General features: G+C 36.9%; 1 non-coding gene across 1 annotated transcript; it reads left to right on the plus strand.

The window, feature by feature from the left end:
* The first annotated feature begins 3,775 nt into the window (after window positions 1-3,775).
* Window positions 3,776-3,882, plus strand: LOC141716424 (small nucleolar RNA R71). Its single transcript, XR_012573135.1, has one exon. It is a non-coding gene; the product is annotated as a small nucleolar RNA R71 (small nucleolar RNA).
* Window positions 3,883-7,871: the final 3,989 nt, after the last annotated feature.

A 7,871-nucleotide genomic window follows, 5' to 3' on the forward strand; every position in this document is an offset into this window, starting at 1 on the left:
TTGTCGAGTTATTATCGTTTAGACGATTAAAGCTATATCCTTTAATTATAGATACAGATCGTTCGAGTGATCAGGACAAGATGTTGGATAAAGACTGAGATGGAATGGTATTGGATAACTGGCTTCTAGCAATCGCAGGAGCAGCATATCAGTAAAGTGTTGAAAAGAAAGACGAAGATGTTTTGAGACAGAATGTCAGAATAGATGCGTCTTTGCGAGTGTGACTAACTACTAAAACTCAAAGGCAAGTATCCCTATCATCACTTATTGTTCAAGTGATATTTATTTTAAAATTTTATCATGCAAGTATTGCTTTCCCTATTCTCAGTTTAGAATCGATAAATGTTTTACATATCGTTGAATTAAATAATTATCTTTATGCAAATACTCATCTGCTATTCTATGTTCAGAATAGGCAAGTGATTTTACTTATCCAATTATCGGATCTATAAATGTTTTGGGATTTTGAGAAAAGTGATTTGGTTGCGAATATTCCTACCCAAGAATTGAGGGAATACAATTATTTTGGGTGTCAATTATTATGACCCCATTTTAATAAAAGGTTTTAAGATTGGATCATAATTGCGTAAGTGACCGGGACGGACGGTCCAGCGGAGGGCTATTTCTAAGTGCCATATGGAATATTATGACACAATTTTTGCCTCAGGCAAGTATATTGCCTTTTGTTTGAGTACTCGTGTTTTTGGGGTCACGTTTCTACGAATCATGACCTTGTGCTATCACACGGGCTGATCAACATGTGATAGTACGTCCGTCGGAGAATGATCCTAATCTAAATTATCATATCTCTTTTGATATTCATAGAATAAATGATTTATCAACTGTTTCTGTTTTGGAATAATGGTGAAAAGCAGTTTTGATTCAGATTCAGATTTATGCTGATACTTACGTTGTTGTTAATATCAAAGGTGGTATTAGTATAGATGATTGATGTTGACTTCAGTATGGGTGTTGTGAGCATCAAAGTTCGTATTGATATCTAATTTGATATGACAGCAAAATAAGTATTAATTTGAAGAGTTCGGTTTTGAGTAAAGTTTATGATTTAATCCATAATCATTGTTTCTTGTTATTATTGTTTACGATATTTCCGTAAACACTGTTTTACGAGTTTGATTCTCGTCAAGATTCAAAGTATTGCTGAAGCATTTTGCTCAAAAATATCAAAATGGTTTTTAAATACAATTAAGGAATCAATTCTGGGGTTCCTCCACTAAAATTTTATGATTCAGCAATTATGATTTTAAAATATTCTGTGCTATTGCAGATGTCAGTTTTATATCAAAACGACCCTATATATGTTATAATGATCTTGCTGAGCATTTCTTTCGCTCATACTTTCCTGTTTTCAAATTTAACCTCCAGTGAGGATTAGCTTGCGCTGTTTAGCTGCGTAATTCGAGAAAGCAAAGAAGAAGCTTTTGGAAGGTGGTTGGTCCAGGGTTTGAGAACTAGTGTAAGTTCTATTGTGTAAAGTTGTTTATATTATATTATATTATAGTTGTATATTTTGTATTTGGGCCTAGTATACTTCTTTTCGAAGTTATACTCGAAGGTTAAGTTTTAAGGTTTGGAATTATTGAAAAGAGTTTTAAAAGAAAGTGAAAAATTTATTTGTGGAATTTGGATATCTTGTTTCTAGAACTGTAACCTTAAAATATCTTGGATTAGTTTGGGGTCATTTTTGCTAAATATCTTCCGCTGGCATTTAATTATTGATTAAACAGGTTGATTTGGATTAAGGTTTCATAGTGACGACCAAATCCCTTGACCCCAGATTTGGGGGCGTTACACAAGTGATTAGACAGTGGTTTTAGTTGAAGTGTGGGAGCTTCCTCAATAGATGGTTTGAGAGGCTCCTGAGAATTTTTAAGCTTCGATAATCCAAGAGACTCGAATGGCAAGTTCGATCTCATTTTCCATGGAGATGCATTCAAATACTGCAGTTGCTCTTCCCCTTCTTCATCTTCACTATCAGATTCCACTGTTAAGGCTCTCTCTAAGGCGTCAGTCCTTAGCAATTGATCAAGCTCCGAATTCACTATAGAGTCGACCAACTCTACTTTAAAGCACTCCTCTTCATCAGTAGGGAATTTCATTGCATTGAAGAAATTAAAGGTAACGTCCCGATCCTGAACCCTCATAGTAAGCTCACCCTTCTGCACATCGATCAGAGTTCGGCCAGTAGCTAAAAATGGTCTCCCCAAGATAATGGGAATCTTCTTATCTTCCTCAAAGTCTAGAATGACAAAATCAGCAGGGAAGATGAGTTGTCCACCTTAACCAATACATCCTCCACTACACCTCGCGGATAAGTGATGGATCGATCAGCCAGTTGTAAGGATATGTTTATAGGTTTTGGATCAGGCAGACCAAGCTTCTTGAAGACATACAATGGCATCAGATTGATGTTAGCTCCCAAGTCACACAAGCACTTGTCAAAAGATAAGTTTCCAATAGTGCATGGTATCGTGAAGCTTTCTAGATCTTTAAGTTTAGGAGGTAGTTTCTGTTGCAGCACAGTACTACACTCTTCCGTAAGAGCAACGGTTTCCAACTCCTCAAGTTTAAGCTTCCGAGAAAGAATACCCTTCATGAACTTAGCATAACTCGGCATTTGTTCAAGAGCTTCCGTAAAAGGTATGTTAATATGCAATTTCTTGAAAACCTCCAGAAACTTGGCAAATTATTTATCGAACTTTTGCTTCTGAAGTCTTTTAAAATATGGAGGAGGCGGATAGACTTGTTTATCTCCTGTATTTTGCTCAGGAGTAGTGTTTTAATTAGAAGTCTTCTTCGTTTCCGCTTCAACCCCCTTTTGATCAGCTGTTTCCTCAAGAATTGCATTTTCTGAAGCTGGCAAGGGCGCGGGCACGGTTGATATGGGCGCGGGCGCGCCCATCTACTGGAGAAATTTTTCAGATTCTTCGTTTTGATGATTTTTAGGGCTAGCGACCTTTCCAGACCTCAAGGTGATTTCCTTCAACTGTTTCTTGACTTCCCTCTTGCCTGGATTAGCTTTTGTATCACTAGGAAGAGTTCCTTGTGGTCGGTTTAATAAAGCGTTGGAAATTTGCCCTCTTTGATTCTCCAGAGTTTTGATGGAAACCGCTTGGCTTTTGCACATCAGCCTCAACTCCTCCAATTCAGTTTTTCATTCGAAGATGGACACGCACCTCCATGAGATTGTTGTTGCATTCCTTGTGGCTGAAATTATTGTCTTGCTGCAAACTGTTGCTGAAAACCAGGAGGATTGAAAGGCTTGTTTCCAAAGTGCTAGTAAGGTTGTTGCATACCACCCTGATTATTGCTCCATCTAAAATTAGGATGGTCTCGGTTGTTAGGATGATAAATGGCATGAACTGGTTGTTGTGGTCTCTGAAAATTGCTCACAAACAGTGCCGACTCACTAGATATAACACATTGATCTGTCGCATGTGCACCTGCACAAAGCTCACAAACACTTGCTATCTGATGAACTCCATAGTTAACAAGAGAATCCACTTTCGTAGTTAACGCTTTTAGCTGAGCAGCTAGATCCGTAGCTGTATCCACCTCCAGAATTCCTGCTACCTTGCCTTGTGGTAGTCTCTGAGTTGGATTCTTATATTCATTAGCGGCCATCATCTCAATTAGCTCATAAGCTTCCTCGTAGCTCTTAGCCCATAAAGCTCCACCTGATGTTGCATCGAGCATAGGTCTTGACTGTGTTCCCTAACCATTATAAAAGCAATTTATCACCATCCAGTCAGGCATTCCATGATGAGGACACTTCCTAAGCATCTCCTTATAGCGCTCCCAGGCTTCACATAGAGATTCACCTGATTGCTACGCAAATTGAGTAAGAGTATTCCTGATTGCAGCTATCTTTGCCATAGGGAATAATTTAGTAAGAAATTTCTGAGCAAGATCCTCCCATGTCGCAATAGAACCTGGTGGTAGAGAGTGCAACCAGCTCTTAGCTTAATTTCTCAGAGAAAATGGGAAAGTCTTAGTTTCATAGCATCTTCTGAAATACTGTTGAACTTGAAGGTGTCGTAGATCTCGATGATATCCCTAATGTGCATATTGAGATCTTCCATTGGAGAACCCCCAAACTGGACTGAATTCTATACCATTTGAATTGTGCCATGATTGATTTCAAAGGTATTAGCTGCAATGGATGGTCTGACAATGCTAGACTGAATGTCATTGATTTTCGGTTAAAAATAATCCTTCAACGCTTTCATTTCTGGTGCTGGTTCTTCCATTGCTATGATCACTTCATTTTCTACTTCTTCTAGTTTGTCCTTACAAGATTGAGAACGTGTTCGCATACACGCTCGATCGAATACTTGAAACACACAAACAAAGTAAACTTTGTAAGAGAATAATCCGAGTCAGTGAACTTTAACGACCACTGATGACAAGCACATAAACTAAATTTAACATCGATCCCCGACAGCGGTGCCAAAAACTTGTTCGCACAAAACCACACAAGCGTACGTGATCACAAGTAGTATAAGATTAAGTTAAGTTCGTTCCCACAGAGACCGGTTTAAACAGAATATGCACTTATGCAGCTATGTATGGTTATTATTCACTGCTAAGACAAGTTTCAATTTTGTGTTGATTAACTAATTAAAGTGATTATACTAGCATGTATTAACTAAGAGAATAAAACTGATTTACTTATATGAGATAAAACATGGGATTCTAACTTCATTAAATACTTCATTCAGAGTTTATGTCTTTAATCTTAGCATGTGATGGTGATGACAACTAATCAGATAACACAAAATTAGTATACACTATCTTTCGATATAGGTATACCCTACTACTAAACATCTACAAATGAGATAGAAGTTGAGCAGACACCAATTATGCTTAGACCATATATATCTATAAGTTTTGAAAACATAATGGTTTAATGAGCAAGTTATCTATTGAGATTACATAGGGCTGCATAAGATGGTTAAAATTACACTACGAATCATGCATGACAAAATATATAAACCTATGCTAGCATGGAAAGTTCTAAACCTCTATATCCACTTTCGCTACAATAAAGATTAACAAACGACTTAGATGTTAGCTACGCATCTAAGAAGAATAAGTACAACCATACTAGGAAATCACAAATCACCACACACTAACAATTTAGAACAATCAACTATTGAAATCCATAAATAAATCCGCTTGAACCCCATGACAACGATTAGTTCATGATCGAACACATCGTCACCATGGGTTCCAATGAAAACATGATAATAAATAAGTTCAGAATGCTACGAGATAATATAAAAGTACTAGGGTTTAGAACAAATAAAAAACAAGCATCCAAAAGTATCGCCTAAACTAAAGAATACAAAAGTGAAAACTAAATCTTCTTCTCCTTAGTCGTCTTGTGTGTTTAGGTCTTCTCTATGTTCTCCCTGGCTTTCTTCTTCTTAAAAACATCTTCTTTTCTTTATATATATAGCCCTGATTGACCTTGACTCTCGTAACAACCAAATTATAATCAAATCAGGATTCTCCAGAATTTGGCTGGCGCGGGCGCGCTTAAACAGGCGCGGGCGCGCTTTGTGTCTGATAAATGGGGCGAGCGCGCCTCCTTTCTTTAGAATTTCTGCAGCTTTCTTCTTTTTGCGCTCCTTCCTTCATACAAACTTCCATAACTCCTTCCCTAATCTCTTATCAACATATAATCATTTAAAATCTCATTTCCACCTCTGACTAGTGCCCTGCAACGACTCAACACAAAACACATGAAAACACCAAATACTTGAGTCCAAAACACCAACTTAAGCCAATATGAAGCGTTCCACGTAGATATAATATCCACTTATCAAGCACAACAGTACATTCATAAAGTTTCATTTATTTCAGAATCACCACAGCATGTTACAGGAAGTGAGGTTCTGGAAGTTAATCTCGAAGCTCCTATTCATTTATCTTGACTTAGAACATTTTTCCTAAAGCAGATTTATTCAACTCCAAGCTTTTTCACCTTTTCTCTGAGGCATTATCTTGTTGATTCTCTTCCAGAGTTTATTCTTAGGCTTGAAACTGTTCATAGAAAAATACTCCAGTCTGATCTTTAACATTTTTACAGACTCAAGTAATACAATACAAAATATAGATTTAGACTATCGTACAACTAATTCTTAGGGCTGTCAATTTGACTTAGTCTTGTTATAATATAGGCATGTCTTGCACAACAATCTCCCCCAATTTGTGAGAAGATTGCTCATCAAAAATTCATGCCTGATTACAAGACTAACCCCAAGTTAAAAAAAAATAAAATGATTACATAAAACTGATAGAATAACAAATACAACTTTTATACACCAAGTGATTACATAAGTTTTAATAATTACCGTCATCACATGAATTTCTCATAGCCTGATTATTTTCTAATGAGGTCCTTTAGATCTACAAGAACTTGAAGCTCCTCTATGATTTCAGTCTCTCTTAGAGCTTCCACAAGCTTGAGACAATCATCCAATGAATAACTATTTAAGTAACCAACTCTGAATCTTGAGAACCTGCCAGCTTGTATGTATAGAAAATGTCCATCCTTATATATTCCGCTCAACCCCTTTGCCTTGAGTTCATTAGCTCTCTGCTCAAACATTTATATTTCTTTTGCATACTTTCTTTTCCTTTCCTCTTTTTCAGCCCTTGCTTTTACATTTCTATCATCCCTTTCTCTCAATCATATACACATCACAACCTTTCATGCCCTAATACTTATGCCCTTATCCTTCATCAAACTAATCATCCTCTTAAATTATGTGGTTGAAAGTGTATTCATTAAATTCTTGCCCAGTAGAGTGAAGGAGCCATCCTGATAATAGATTATGACTTGTCTATAAGATACAACCCAACCTTTGACCATTTTTTCAGATAATTATTGAAAGTAGTCATCATCTGAGATGCACCAATTTAAAGGTGGAAAATCAGTCTGATTAAAGTAATTCCAGATAACTCCATTTCCAACTTGCAGCTTCTTTGATTTTCTCCCAACAGTTTTAAAATGAGTCTTGATTGGTAGCTTAAATGAAGGTAGGTTTGTGATTTTCTTGAGGGTGGTTTGGCTAGAAGTGATTGGTATATTGAGTAAGGTGTATGCAGTTTGTTTGTACAAAAGTTTAGGCTTAGAGGTTAAGGTTAGTTGAGTATTTGAGCTTGTAGGCTTAGTGGTTTGAGTAGGTTGAATCTTGACTTGCAGTTCCTGGACACTTCTTTTCTTTGAATCCCCTTCTCTACCTGTTCTATTTCTCTTTCCATCCTACTTCTTGTCATCCTGACTCTTTCTTTTATCATTCACCTTGCTGCTAGTTGCCCTAGAAGACTGACTTGGATTTGAGCCAGAAGGTTTTTGATCGTCTTTATTCTGCTCATCATCATTCAAGTCATCCTTAATATTGATCTTTGTTTTGGGAAACATGGTTTCAGCATCTCTCCAGTATCTCTTAAGTATCTTGATCATATCCTCATCTTCAACAGTCTTGTACTGCTTTGTCTTCAAGTCTGTTTCCAGAATTATTATCAGCTTCTTGTTTGCCATGACACATTGCTTTGGAATCTGAAAATGTTTGCCATGTTTGGCGGTTGAACAGATGTATATCATTCCCTTGCTTGGTTGGAGATATGCTTCTGGAAAAGCAGCTACTTGAGCCTTTTTCAATTCATTGAGCAAGAGAGTGTCTTCATGAATCACTCTGTTAACCTTGTTGATTAGAATGTCCAGTTCAGATGCCCTCCTTGTTATGAGATAGTTGAGGGACACCTGCATACACCTATCCACACCAGAGTCATTTATATTGACAATAATTCTTTTCTCCTAAAAATTATCCTTGGTTACC

This window comes from Apium graveolens, chromosome 3 (assembly GCF_009905375.1).
Source record: "Apium graveolens cultivar Ventura chromosome 3, ASM990537v1, whole genome shotgun sequence".
Taxonomy (NCBI): Eukaryota; Viridiplantae; Streptophyta; class Magnoliopsida; order Apiales; family Apiaceae; genus Apium; species Apium graveolens.